We start from the raw sequence: 16,080 nt of genomic DNA, 5'->3' as shown, positions 1-16,080 counted from the left end.
GAGTAGGAATTAGTTATTGTGACGTCATGTAAACGATAAATATCTGCGTATTTCTTATATGAGTTGCATATCTACAAATATTTGAATGAGAGTTGTCCGTTAAAATGTTTCTCCACGTTTAACAGTTTGATATATCATGTTGATGACACTTATTTAGTATCCTTCACTGTTATCTACTATTATCTATTCACAAGCGATACACATGCATGGGATCCATGCAAAGGTTTCAAGCAAATTGAGATTTAAAAAGATACATAACTGTTATCTCAACAATAAACAACTCATCATAGATACCAGGTTTAAATTTCTACATAAGAAAATGCCGGTACCATCTCAGGAATATTACAGTTGTCCGTTCGTTTGATGTGTTTGAGCTTTTGATTTCACCATTTGATTAGAGACTTTCTATTTCACTGAATGTCCCTCTCAGTTCGGTATTTTTGTTATTTTACTTTTTTTTTATATCAGAAACATTGATATGCAGACTTAATTGGAATCGCATATATGTCATAGATTTACTCAGTAATTATACAGGGAAATTGAGGCAGATGATCGGAAAACAAATACTGAAAAAAAAATATATGTTAGATATAAACTCGACGCTCAGATAGAAAAACAAAATAAAAAGACAAAATAAATCTTAATGCCAAATTGTTTTGCTAAATACAACGAAGATAAGGAGAAGGCAATCACTTGACAATTGATGTAGAAAATGGTGATTTAAGGAAGCACAATACAAAGATTTTATACCTCCAGTTTGTTATAATGCTTGAAAGTTTATAATAGTGGTATCTATAGATAGCTAACAGATTACTCTTTCAAATTAATGCAATGTTAATATTATACAACAATTATGTAATCAATCATAATGATAATTGTGTCTACAAAATTTTACAACAAATTTCCATATTCAATTGAAATTAGCTTCTTCATGGATCCCCCAAGAGGGTTGATTTACTATATGTTGTTCCTTGGGTCATTATCTACAAGAGGGTGTCTCAGATTTTAGATAGCACGTATAGATCAAATTTTACAACTTATCATATATTATCTACTTTTATGTGGTAAGTACGTTTACACTAATTGCAAATTTATGAGAGAATGGAATACGATAGCGATAATTTGAGACACACTTTTGAAGCTCCTGCTGTGTTGCTTAAGATAATGTTAAAATTTCTTGTGTAGCTATAGAGATGAAAGAGCTAAATTCATTCAAGTAAACTGACCAAGATGTTGTTATTAATTGCATAATAATTGATTTCATAATGATTGCATAACAAAAAAAATGGCATTCATTTAAAAGATTATTCTTTTACCTATCTATATATACCTCTTTTATTAATTTATACTCAGTTTTAAGAAAGTTATAGCATTCTAAAGGTTGAGGATTGGGAGTAAAAAAATCTTTGTATTGTGCTACCTTAAACCTGGTTTTATAGCTAGCTAAATCTCTCACTTCTTTGACAGTCGCCTAAAATTCGATTATATTGACAACATTGTGAACAAAAGGAACAGACATGACAGGTAAACATTTATAGAAGAAGAGATACAGCAGTCAACATTGTGATATAATATTCTTTTTTTGTGAGGTTTAATTCCTCCTGTTCAACTTCACTGTAAATGAAATACATGTAAACTCTTTCGTGCGTTCAACATGCCCGATGAAAGGACCGTTATATATTCATATAAAAAGTGTTGGTCATACTTTTCCAATTCTTGGATTTGATTTTTTTAACGTTTTTTGTTCGGTATTCAGATACAATGTAATTTACAATGTTATCAATTCGTTTGATGTTTTTGAACTTTTGATTCTGCTATATGATAAGGGACTTTCCGTTCAGAATTTTCCTGGGACTTCAGAATTTTTGTGATTATAGTTTTTAAATTCTTAATAAATATCATGCGTCCGAAGTATATTCAAAGATGTATTCGCTTTCTCTTAAATAATTTCTACGTTTTCCTTTTTAATATTTGATCAGTTTATGTAAACCTTCTTACAAAGTGACGTTACGACCTCATGTTATTAGCATATAGGAGTACAACACATGTGTTGACCTCGCCAGAATTTATGAAAATGTGATAAAACATAAAGTGACAATACATAGAAAGGATGCATTATTGCTTCCTTTTAATGAAGGCTACGATTTATCTTATTACTCTCAATGTTTTCTTTATGTTCAATCTTAACAGAATTTTCAACGATATGGATTTTTGTTTTACTTAAATGTTGTACTAATTAAGGTCTTAAGAAAAAATTCTAGGTAGCCGATGATTAATTAATGTATGAAGTCTCATATGTAAACATGAAGACATACGAGTGCATTTTAAACCATTATATTATAGAGTTGTAATGATAAAAAGAGATATTGCAACTTTCAGCACAGGTTTGTTAAATTAAAAAATATTAACCCATACACATTTGAGAGTTTGAATCGTTTCTAATCATATTCGAGATAAATAATATCTGAAACATTACAAATGTATTGTATGCGTTTGATTTAATAACACTGTTTTGGAAAAATCTCATATAACGACAGTTTTGGACTATCTTTTAGCATTTGCTTTCCGAATTTTCTTTAAAAAATCATAAGGGGTTCCGCGGAACCATGTGTCTTGCCACCGGTTGCTGCTGTCAGTGAATAAAAGCTATGTTGATATAAAAAGAATAACATTGATCAGAAAAATACAGATGCTATTCTAAAGTCTTGAAAATTAGTTACTGCCCAAGTTTAATAAAAAAATAAATAAAAAAAACACCAAAAACACGGAAAGTTTTAAAAAAATTGATCGTGTCAAAAAAGTTGCATTCAAGACTGTCTGTAAATTTTAATTGTTGAAAACTAGGTCAATATTTCAGAAAAATAATGAAAAGCACGAAAAAAGATGTATTTAAAGGTTTGCTTCAGACAAAATCAATAAAAAAAACTTGACAACGTAATGGATGTGTAAAAGTAAATTCACAAAAATACTGAACTTCGAGGAAAGTCTCTAATCAAATATAAAAACCAAAAAGCTTAAACACGTCAAACGAATAGACAACAACTTTCATATCGATTTGGTAAAGGCATTTTATAATGTCGAAGATGCTGGATAAAACCTGGTTTTATAGCAGGCTAAACCTCTCACTTGTATGACAGTTGCGTGAAAGTTCATAACATTGACAACGATGATTGATCAAAACAAACAAATATAATAGGAAAACTAGAGGCTCTAAAGAGTCTGTGTCGCTCACCTTGGTCTATGTGCATATTAAGAAAGGAGACATGTGGATTCAAGACAACATTGTGTTTTGGTGTTGGTGATGTGTTTGTAGATCTTACTTAACTGAACAATCTTGCTGCTTACAATTATCTCTATCTATAAGGAACTTGTCCCAGAAGTGACAGTGGAAAATATTGGGTAAAAATTTACAAAAATTTACAAAATTTACGAAAATTGTTTGAAATTGACTTTAAAGAACAATTATTTCTTAAGGGGTCAATTGACCACTATGGTCATGTTGACTTCTTTGTAGGTCTTATTTTTCTTTACATTTTTGATGTTTACAATTTCTCTCTAACTATAATAATATTCAAGATAATAACCATAGGCTGCAAAATTTTCCTAAAATTACCAATTCAGGGACAGTAACCCAACAACAAGTTGCACAATTGGCAGATAGATCTTGACGTAATGAACAGTTTTATTCAAAGCAAATTTGCTCTAAATGCTTTACTTTCAGAGATATAAGCCAAAACAGTATTTTACCCTATGTACTATTTAAAGCCATGTTGGCCATCTTGGTTCCCAGGCGTGGGTCATTGGACTCATTTTTTAAACAAGATATCATAATGATGAATTGTGGACAAGTTTGGTTAAATTTGTTTTAGCAGTTTCAGAGAAGAAGATTTTTGTAAAAGATTATAAAAATTGTTAAAAGTTGTTAAAAATTTACTATAAAGTGCAATTATCCCTTATGGGGTCAATTGACCATTTTTTCATCTTGACTTATTTGTAGATCTTACTTTGCTTAACATGTGTGCTGTTTACAGTTTATCTCTATCTATAATAATATTCAAGATATTTCCTTAAAATTACCAATTAAGGCGCAGCAACCCAACAACGGGTTCTCCAATTCATCTGAAATTTTATGGCAGATAGATATCGACCTGATAAACAATTTTAACCCATGTCAGATTTGCTCTAAATGTTTTGGTTTCAAAGATGCAAGCCAAAATCTACATTTTACCCCCATGTTCTATTTTTAGCCGTGGTGGCCATCTTGGTTGGCTGGACACATTTTTAATCAAGATACCCGAAAACTTGAATAAATACTTTTAGACATTTGCTCTGAATATAACATTTTGATATAATATAGATATGGTATGAGACAACTCTCCATCTAAATCAAAATTTTAAAAAGTAAACGCGGGAGCAGGATCTGCTTTCCTGTCCGGAGCACCTGAGATCACCCCAAAGTTTTTGGTTGGTTTCGTGTCGCTCAGTCTTTAGTTTTCTATGTTGTTTCTTGTATACTATTATTTGTCTGTTTGTCTTTTTCATTTTTAGTCATGGCATTGTCAGTTTATTTTCGATTTATGAGTTTGACTGTTCCTCCGGTATCTTTCATCCCTCTGTTAAACATTAAAATCACAAAAATACTAAACTCCAAGAAAAATTAAAGACGGAAAGTCCCTAATCAAATTGCAAAATCTATAGCTCAAACACATCAAACGAATGGAAAAAAATCATGAAGGTTTGACAAGTAATTGATGGCTGAAAAACTTAATGTCAGATTTAATTTCAATGTGAACTTTAATCAAAAATCCATTTACCAGACCAATAAGAAAATAAAAGGTCACATATAAGCTCCTATTCAAATTTCATGAACATCCATGTAGGTTTGACAGTGTTTGAAGTAAAAGAAAACCTAAACTTTACCGATAGACTGAACCTAAATCTTGAAGGCGCCGACCTAAAACGACAGCATAAAGGAACACGATTTCTCCCTTTCGCGAAATAAGTTGCACAAGTTCTACAAAAATGACAAGGTATTATTCCATCTTGAAGAATACACAGGATATGATAATTTTTTAACTTGAACTTGTGATTTATGAAAATAACCATCATGTCTGTTAATCAAATGCACAGTAAATTGCCCCAAACTTTTTTGTGATTGAGTGTTAAGGAGTATTTAGAAAAATATTACCATGAAGGCCAACTTAAATGAACTGATATGTCATATTCCAAAACAAATAAGTGCGACAATTTTTCTCTCCTACAAGCAGACGAAATTCTGTACAAAATGTGAATTATAAGGAGACGTATAATTGTAATTGTAAATTATTGTCTGTATTTCTTAGAATTGTAGTTTTTAATTGCTTTATGGATTCATACTCTCGATTTCTTTACGTATGATTAACTTTTATAAATATAGCAAAACTATATATGTATGTTTTCATTCATTTTCTACGTCGTTAATAGCAAAGTTTCAACGACGTGTATTAACCCTATACCTTAATGTCAGATTTAAGTGGATTAGAAAATTATGCATGATTTTGCAACTTATTCCATCGAGATGTAATTCAGTAACCCTTGGTTTTAATTGATATTTGTGTACATATTTAACTCTGCATGATTTGCAAGGAAATTGATTGTAGAAGATTACATAGCTAAGTATTTAACTTAAAGTTAAAAAAAAAAACAAAAAAACTTAAAGTTCCCTGTTTTAAACTAAATATAAATAGTTTCCTGATAACAAAAACCTAAAATTCAGCATTAAAAAGTTCTAAATATAACAATAACAATTCTATCGCCAGGTTTTAATTTTGTAGATGATATTAACTTGATGTGTTTTAAAGACCACATGTTGTCGTTATAAATGATGGACGAAATAGAACTTTGAAAACATTTTGTTTACGTTTAAGTTTGTTGAATTATCTAGTATCTAGTTTATCTGATATTGGCAATTTGTCTGACAAATTGAATACTCTTAGAACTGTTTAATCTTAGCTTTGAGGATCATTCAGTACGCCTTGTTTTGTTTTTGGAAGTTTTGACAATATCTTCAAATAATATGTTAGAATCTATGAAATTCGGTTTTATTTAGACTTTGATGGCTTTGTGAAAAGTAAAATAACATAATTACCGAAGTCCAAGGTAAATTCAAATTAGAAAGTTCCTAATCAAATGGCAAAACCAAGACCCCAAACACATCAAACGAATGGAAAACAACTGTCATATTCAAACATTATGGTATAGGCATTTTCTTATAAGAATATATGATATATAAAACCCGATTTTAAAACTAGCTACACCTCCATATGCACAACCATATGCCCCCATTCAAAACATACATGACAGTTGCATAAAACTCCATTGTATTGACAACAATTTTGTGTGAACAAAACAAACAGTTAAAATAGGACAAAAATATGGATTTTTCATTACGAATAGTTAAACAAGTAGCAAAGTTGAGTAAATCTCTTGATGGATCTTTATGAAATGAATATGAAATGAATAATCATGAGAATTGTTTTTCTAGCACCAATATTTCAGAAATGTAAAATTCTTCAATTCTAACAAATCATGTTTCTTTTATGGGTGACTTAAAAAGAAAATATAGTATGGTCATTTAAGTTTTTAGATGGGTTGCTTAGTCCATAGTTTTCTATGTTGTGTCTGTTTGTCTTTTTGTTTAGCCATGGCGTTGTCAGTATATTTTCAATCTATGAATAAATAAAAGCAACAGTAGTATACCGCTGTTCGAAATTCATAAATCGATAGAGAGAAAAAACAAATCCGAGTTTCAAACTAAAACTGAGAGAAACGCATCAAATATAAGTTTGACTATCCCTCTGGTATCTGTCGTCCCTCTTTAAAATACTGAAATTGTGTTTGTGATGACACTGTGATGGTATAAGCCTGTTTGTCAGTGGCGCTTGTATGAAGTTAGTAAAAATATCACGTCAGGAATATGGCAGTTGGTATCCATTAGATTGATTGACTTTGGCATTTCAATAGGGACTTTCTACATCCAATCTGTTTTGAATATTATTTGTTCATATCTAATTATTAAAAAATATTAATTCAAAACCATCTCTGCATGTGTTTGTCAACAGTTCACATAAGAATTTATTTGTTAACCTTTTTTTTAAATAGTTCTGACATAAAACAAAAAGCAAGGTTCTTTCATATGTGATGCTTCCGTTTGCTACTGTTTTTGGATTGTGTTTCGATACTGAGTACAATAGTTTTTTTGCATTCGTTGTCGTATCTAATTTTTCTAACAAACAAAGATAAAGAAAAAATCAGAAAAAAGAAATCAGTTCATAAAGGTAGCAGGATAAAAGTGTAATAAGGCTAGTCACCATTAAACTCTATTCAAAATTAGTATAATAAGGAAAAAGTCTGATTAAAACGACTACAATGGCCTTGGTGGCAAACTCTTGACACATGATCAGTGATTTAATCATTGTACTTTTCCTCGCCTGTACCTAATTAAACATGTTTATATTGCAACTAATAAATTAGTGATGTTCTTCCAGACTAAAGTACTAATCAATACACATCCAACTGATTTAATGTAAAGACGTCATCAACAGTCTGGACAAAGCATGATCTAGTGTAATACAAAAACATAAGTAAACACCGTATCGACGGCATATAATTGTATCATGCTTTGAAGATGTGCTTTTGAAAATTTACCTTTCCCTAATTTAAAAAATAACTTACTGAAATACGTCATTGTCAGACTGTATGTAAATATAAATAAACGTGTATGTATTTGAATAAATATTGCGAATAATTTATCATTAAAAATGTTCATTAAAACCAATTAATTGAGTAAACAAATTGATAAATCAATTCTTATAATTTTAAAGCATACTGTAATCAGGAGGTGGAGAAGTATACCAGCAATTAATGAAAACGAACAATTTACTAAGCACTGTTTGTTAATCTTAATATATTAGCATTAGAAATAAACTCAATATCAGTTCAGCTGTTAAAATCATCATCTAAAATTTAATTTTTAACTATGATTCCAATTGGATAACAATGCCATGCTTCAATTTGCTTTTTCACACACCAAAACCCACACACTGTATGACATTGTCAAGACTATGACAAAAGAAGGTGAAAGGATTTTGGTATTATTGAGACTTAGGAACCCTTATCAATGAGATGATGTTGGCAGCATCTTCTTTTTAAGATGTGAGACGTACTCAAAACAGTAAATTCAGAAATACCATACTAGATTGAAGAAGTGGCAGTCATGTTGATTTTTTTTTTAATTTGAAACATAACATTATTAAAATCATTAGACATAATCATGATAATGTTAGCATTGATATTTTGTTGGTTTTTGTTGTATTGTTCAATTTAAGTTTGGCTGCTTTCAGTATGTGTATCTTTCAAAATTAAGCGTGAAATGTGATAGTTTAGACACAAATATATCGTCTTTAAACACTGCGAACGCGAGCTAGTTTCAACGATCTATTAGCAGAAAGACAGCAACTTTGATGTATAATAAATTTCCTATTTGAAGGAAAAATATTCAGGGGTTTAATTACTTTGTATTGGTATCTCGTCTGCTATTTTCTCGAACTCATAAATATTGCTAAAGTATTATCAATTTCAAATAGGATTATAAGAGAGGGACGAAAGATACCAGAGGGACAGTCAAACTCATAGATTGAAAATAAACTGACAGTGCCATGGCTAAACATAAAAAGACAAACAGACAAATGATAATATAGAGAAAAATGAAGACTAAGCAATACGAACCCCACCAAAACCTTTGGATGATTTCGTGTGCTCCGCGGAGGGGTAAGCAGATTCTGCTACACATGTGGCACCCGTCGTGTTGCTTTTGATATTTCAAATCCGGTAAAAGACTTAATCGGTAGGTCACATTCGTGAAAAAAAGAAGGGTATTGACATAGGGAACATATCACATATCATCTGTGAAACGGTTATTCCATAACTGTCAACCAACTCGTGATGACGTCCGTAAATTTTACAAAGGGATGATTTCAACTTCACCATTTGGAACTCTTGGTTTTATGGCTTCCTTGTGAGTAGTAAACCTCTTTCAAGGAAATCATGATAGGAATTACAAGCCCGGGAATATCGTAAGCTGGGATGTTGTTACATAGAAATGGATAGTTCACATTTGTGAAGATAAAATCATATCTCCTCGACATTTCAAGGATATCATTAGTTTGACTAATACCGTAAACACTTCAAAGGTACCATTCCTGTTTTGTTTATAACATTTTTGTAAAGTTTACAACAGTCAAGAAATGTTTTGAATTCAAATCCTGTTTGACTGGTGATTCATGCGTAGAGATAACGAGTACAGATAAGAATAGTGAAAGAATTGTACTGCAAAAAAAACAAATGCAAACAATACGAATTTATACAATGTCTTCTTTGTGAATTGCAACTATAGTCTTTAATTTTCTATGTTGTGTTTTGTGAACAATTGTATGTGTGTTTGTGTGTTTGTCTTTTTATCATTCAACGAAAAAACTAACGTTCTAATTCTAATTACTGTACAAAAAAAAATATGAACGAAATACTAATATGTAACACAGCAACAAACGACAACTACTGTGTTATAGGCGCCTGACTTGGGACAGGTAAATACATAAAGAATGTGGCGGGGTTAAACATGTTAGCAGGATCCCAAGCCTCCTCTACCATGGCACAGTGGTTTAAGAGTACAACATACAAGAACGAACTATAAAAATCAGTTAATTTAAGGAGTCTTGTCTATCGAGGTTTCAAATCGTCAAAAGACAAAAAAGTATAATGTTAATACCGTTAAAGGAGAAATAAAAAGAAAAAAAAACATTACCCACAAATTAAAACAAACCCTGGGTCAGGTAATGTGCAAAAGAAAAAACGGGAATGAGAAAAATAAGACGTTAAAATATTCATAAAAGCCTAGATCTATTCCGACAAACAAAACAAAACATCGGGAAATGATAAAAGCATAGAAAGGAAAGGAAACTGAATCAAAGAAATGCAATGATATGATGGAAGGAGTATTTACAAAAAAAGAAGGGGAAATAAATTCAATATCTTATTTATATTAACAAATTCTGTGTAAATTTGGGAATAAATGCGGACTGCTGGCAAAAAGAACATTTTGAATTCAGACCTGAAAATCTGACAATTTCTGGAAAGGAATATTAAGTGAAAAAGTGTATGCCATCACTTTGAATTTCTTTTATAAAAAACTGCGTTTTTGACAAACCAAGTCCAGGCTATCCAATTCATTACAATTAAAGGAACTTATAAAAATAATCCTGAACGGTTCAAACGTTCTTTGAAACAACAGCAAAATGGTATTGTAGTAGTGAACATCGTAACACGCTCACTAGAATCACCATCGTGTGCAACGTCAGAGCAAATTATCTTCATTCGTTCGAAAAGTCATGCAAGATAAGAAAAAAGAGCAAACAAATATATATACACTCCATTTGCATAAATTATAAGTAAAATACACAGATAAAAATAGCAATTGAACCTCCACTGCTCATCTTTGAAACTAAGGATAAATCTCGAAATCATTTGAAATTCACAAACGCGGATTTCCACGTAAGCACCCCATTCGTTACTTTATCAAATTCGTTCTACAACTAAATTTCAAAACACACACCTCCGATGTCTGATGAGCAGCCTTATCCGAAATTCGAACTCATCGGCTCCGTACACTTACATAATCAAGGAACTTTACCGATGATAACATATTATAAAACCATTCAAGAATCGCATGAACTCCTCACGTTGAAAATGGTACATAAATCCGGGTTTTATCATAGCTAGCTAAACCTCTAAATTGTATGACAGTCGCATAAAATTCCATTATATATACAACAATTAATGAGTGGACAAAATAAAAAAAAATCACACATAATCGGTAAAAATGTCAAAAAGGGTTACAGCAGTAAACATTGTATCATAATCTTAATCACTTTAAAAACAAACAAATATATTAAAAAAAGAAAAAGGCATATAAACGAAGCACATCAGCAAAAATGAGAGACAAGAATACAAAAATAATCCACAGCTCAACAACACACAACACATTGGCGGTAAGCATAAGTTTAGAGTCAGGCCGAAATGATATTATCAAAAATGGAATAAACTGTCACGATAAATAATTTACGAAGACAAATAAAAGAACACTTAGGGTCAAGGAACAGTAAAAGGGCTATGTCGCAGATTTTGCTAAAAATTTGCATACAATCTTGGCTCGTTGAACTAGAACTGAAAATCGAAAAAATAATACATTTATCAATTTTTTTATCTGAAAAATTGCAGATTGGTTTTTTTTAAATATGGGTGTATATTTGTATAGGAAGCACATAAAATCGTCAAAAAACCTTCTAAAATTTGTCTTAAAATCGCCAAATCTCTAATTCCACGCCATAGATTTTTCATAAAAAACTATATATTGTTGACACATACATTTCTGTAATCATAGGGTCACCGACTTCGTTTTTTGTCTAATAATCAATTTGTTACCTTGTTGGTAGTGAAAAACGTCAAAAATCAACGTTTTACGGCCTGCAACTTGTTCGCAATAACGTTACGATTATTTCGACGTTTTGTTGGATTTTTTCACAAAGAACGCAACTTTAAATGAATTATACCGTAAAAACGAAGTCGGTGACTCTAACTTTTTTTTTTGCATCATTATAACGACAATTTATATATCAACAACATATAATTTTTTAAGAAAAATCTATGCAGTAGAATTAGAGATTTGGCGATTTTAAGACAAATTTTAGAAGGGTTTTCGCCGATTTTATGTGCTTTCTATACAAATGTTGAACCCATTTTGTAAGAATTCAATCAGTTATATTTCAAATGATAAATGAGATAAAGGCAATATTTATTCGAATTTCAGTTGAAGTTCATCGAGCTAGAGTTGTATGCCAAATTTTACTGAAATCTGTGACATAGCCCATTTACTGTAACTTGACCTTAATGCGTAACACGTAATTAATAGATGATAATCAACTTCAGTACATGTACCTAGAATCTATACTTCAAGACCATATTATTTGTGAAATAGTTTTACAAAATATTTATCAACAAGGTATTCGTATCTTCTAATGCACTTGTTTATAGAAAAAGGACTAGACGTTCTTTGACATAACCATGATTCAACAGCTTGAATCTGCTCAGTCACTGATGATGATTTGCAAAGTCTGGGTAGCAGCTGCAAGCTATTGAATATCAAATGAGATGGGAAATAAATATAACATATGCAGGCGAAGCTGATATTGTACTACTAAGGTTGAGAAAACTGTTGGTTTCAAAACTAAAATCGTCTCGTTTGCCAAGATTATGGCACTGAGATGACCGCTTGTGTTATAATCGAGGTATAAATCTAAAATGAGGTACATGAATTCGTCTCTGTTTTTTCTTATATTTTCTAGTTCATGAGGATAACTTTAATGGAACCAAATCAGAAAATATTGTTAATGGAATAAATGTGACTCCTATTAGAGGTTTCTCAACATCTTACGAACGAACGAAAATCGCCCTAACTTGACGTAACTTGCCGTAACGAGAAAAGAGGGAGCAGTAATTTATCTTATAATTTTGGATTATCGACTGTGCTCTTCTTCCCTTTGAAATGTCTTTTACGTGTTAAATATGCATGCTTGAAACCATTTTGAATCAAATACATAATATTTATTTGATATGATACAGTCTATGGAAGAAGCGTATCGATAAAAACTTTTCTTATATCAATGAGCGATATTGTCTAATATCAAACTGTAAACATGCAGACATTCCGTGCGGAAAATGTTGTTTTTGGCAACGAAAAATTAAGAAAATACTAACTTTATAATTTATTGTCCAAATATAAACAACAATTGAGTCTAAATATACATTCAGAAGTTAGTTAGAAGCTAAAGTTTATGTCCGTGTAAAATTTGAAGTGCTGTGTTTTTCTTATATACATAAATAAACAATGCGATGCTTTTAAAATTTCAATGCGATACTTTTAAAATATCATAGCGGTGTTTTTGTTATATCAATATTAGTACCGATTAGTATAAATATTAGACCGTTGTACCCATATTTTGACAATTTTACCTATTATGCCTGTTTTGTTCACGCATAGTTGTAAATATGACAGAATTTGATGGGACTGTCATACACATGAGAGATTAAGCGCTATAAAACCAGGTTCAATCCACCATTTTCAAAACTTGAAAATACCAGTACTGAGTCAGAAATATGACAGTTGTTATCTATTCGTTTGGTGTGTTTTATCATTTGATTTAACCATTTAATAAGGGACTTTCTGATTTGAATTTTCCTCGGATTGGTGTTCAGTATTTTTGTGATTTAACTTTTTAGTAGTATTGTATGTAAATTATCAGTTTTGAGAGCATTAACTTAAATTCAAATTGTTTTTAATTACTTCGATGGAAATTTGTCTCACTCGAACTCATGCACCATCCTCTTTTATCTATAAATCTTTAAAATTTCCCTTTATATATAACTGCTTTCAAATCCTCCAACTGAACGATCTAAATGTATGAATATAGCAAAGATATATACACATTTATTACGTCAAAAGGCATTTACATCTTATCTATTTGTGTTCTAAACATTTTTTTAGTACTCATTGAAGAAATGAATTTATAACAAACGATACGGATTTTTATTTTGCACTAAGAAACGGTCGCGTCTTTATACGATCGGTTACTAGACAAAAACGTAAGTCAAATCTCTGTGGCATCAATACATCGGAACGAAATAAAATAAAAAATATGAAAACAAAAAACCCAACGGAATATTGGAAACTGCTGAATGGTGGACATAAACAAAAACAACCAAATATACCTATACAAATCTTATATGACTTCTTTAAGGAATTAAACGAGACAACAAGCAACGATTAAAATGGAAACACACAACAAAATGATCATGAAGATACCGATGTACAGAAAGAGTCGAACGAAATTATTAATGATGTAATTACAGCAGAAGAGATATTGAAATGTATAAAGAAGCTTAAAAACAATAAAGCTAGTGGCGATGACCTTATCAATAATGAATACATAAAATCAACAGATGACAAAATGATAAATATATATGTGAAATTGTTTAATATAATTTTTAGTACTGGAATTATACCGGAAAGCTGGCTCCTTCGAAATATAAATCCGATGTACAAAAACAAAGGAGATGTGGAGGTGGAGGATCCGAATAACTTTAGACCAATAACGATCTTAAGCTGTTTTGGGAAATTATTCACGTCTGTCTTAAATGAAAGATTATCCACTTTTATTGAAATCTTTTCTTTACTTCATAATAACCAGAGCGGATTTAGGAAAAATTACTCCACCGCTGATAATTTATTCATAGTACATTGTCTTTTTGAAATGATGAATAATCGGAGAAAAAACTGTTCTGCGCTTTCATCGACTTCGCAAAGGCATTCGATACTGTCTGGAGAAATGGACTCTGGTATAAATTGAACTTGAATGACATCAATGGTAAAATGTATAATGTGATAGTAAATATGTACAATGGTATCAAATCACGGATAACATATAACAATGAAACTTCAATTTTTTTCTCTTGCAATGTTGGCGTTAGACAGGGTGAAAATCTATCACTACTATTATTTTCTTTATATATAAATGATTTAACCGATTATTTGAATAGCAAAAATGTTAATGGTTTATCGTCAATATCTGAATGTTTGGAAAATGATCTCAATGTGTACCTAAAATTATTTATACTACTTTATTCTGATGACACCGTCATTATGTCAGAGAATAAAGACGATCTTCAAAACTAATTAGATATATTTAGTGAATACTGCGATATTCGGAAATTAAAAGTAAATGTGGCAAAAACAAAAGTTATGATATTTTCAAAGGGAAGACCTCCTAGTAACGTACATTTCTTGTATAAAGGAAACAAACTAGACATAGTAAACGAGTTCAATTATTTGGGTATAAATCTTGCTAGGATAGGAACATTTACAAAAGCAAAGAAAAAAATTGCAGAAAAAGCCACGAAAGCCATGTATGGTGTTATACAAAAAAGCCGTTTATTTTATTAAAACCTTTCAAATAAATACCAACTTGATCTGTTCGACAAAATGGTGAAACCTATCCTTCTGTTTGGATGTGAAGTTTGGGGATCTGAGAAAAATGATGTCATCGGACAAGTTCACCTGAAATTTCTAAAACATATTTTGCACCTGAAAAAATCAACACCAAGCATAATTGTGTATAGTGAAACGGACAGATACCCACTTGACATTAGCATAAAATGCCGAACTATTTCGTTCTGGTGCAAACTATGTTCAGACGAAAACAAACTGTCTTCATTAATTTACAAGACTGCATATTACCAACACTGTGTGAAAAATCAAGGCATTAAATGGATCAAGTATGTTCAAAATATTCTTAACACGAGCGGGTTTTCAAATATTTTTCAACAACAAAACGGACATTTCTCAAAGTGGCTAAATCAGAGCATCAAAATGAGGCTAATCGACCAATATAAGCAGACGTGGTACTCTTCAATACAAGACTCACCAAAATGTATTAACTATCGACTGTTCAAAGAAACATTATAATTTGAGAACTACTTGAATATTCTTGAAGATAAACATTTGTTTACATTATGTAAATTCAGAGCAGGTAACCATTCGTTACCTATAGAAAAGGGAAGATGGCAAAACATTGCCCGAAATGAAAGAACATGTTCGTTGTGTAGTTCCGGTGAGATAGGCGACGGATTTCATTATTTGTTTTGCTGTTTGCAGTTAAAGAATGAAAGACAATTATTTCTACAAATCAAGTTTTCAAATAATCCAAATATAATTTCATTTCGCTCATTATTTAATAGTAAAAAACAATCCGTCTTAAGGAAACTGTGTTAATTTATTAAGTGTATTAATAAAAAAAAGTTTGTCCCTCCATGTAAATGTAATCGCATAAGCATCTTACCGATCATTTTTCCTTCTTATATCATTTATTATACATGTTACTAAACATGTATGTCATCATAATTACAGTATTTGTTTATCTTAACTATTGTGTC

The sequence above is a fragment of the Mytilus trossulus genome, chromosome 4 (assembly GCF_036588685.1).
Source record: "Mytilus trossulus isolate FHL-02 chromosome 4, PNRI_Mtr1.1.1.hap1, whole genome shotgun sequence".
Taxonomy (NCBI): domain Eukaryota; kingdom Metazoa; phylum Mollusca; class Bivalvia; order Mytilida; family Mytilidae; genus Mytilus; species Mytilus trossulus.
Note: the sequence above shows the minus strand (reverse complement) of the source record.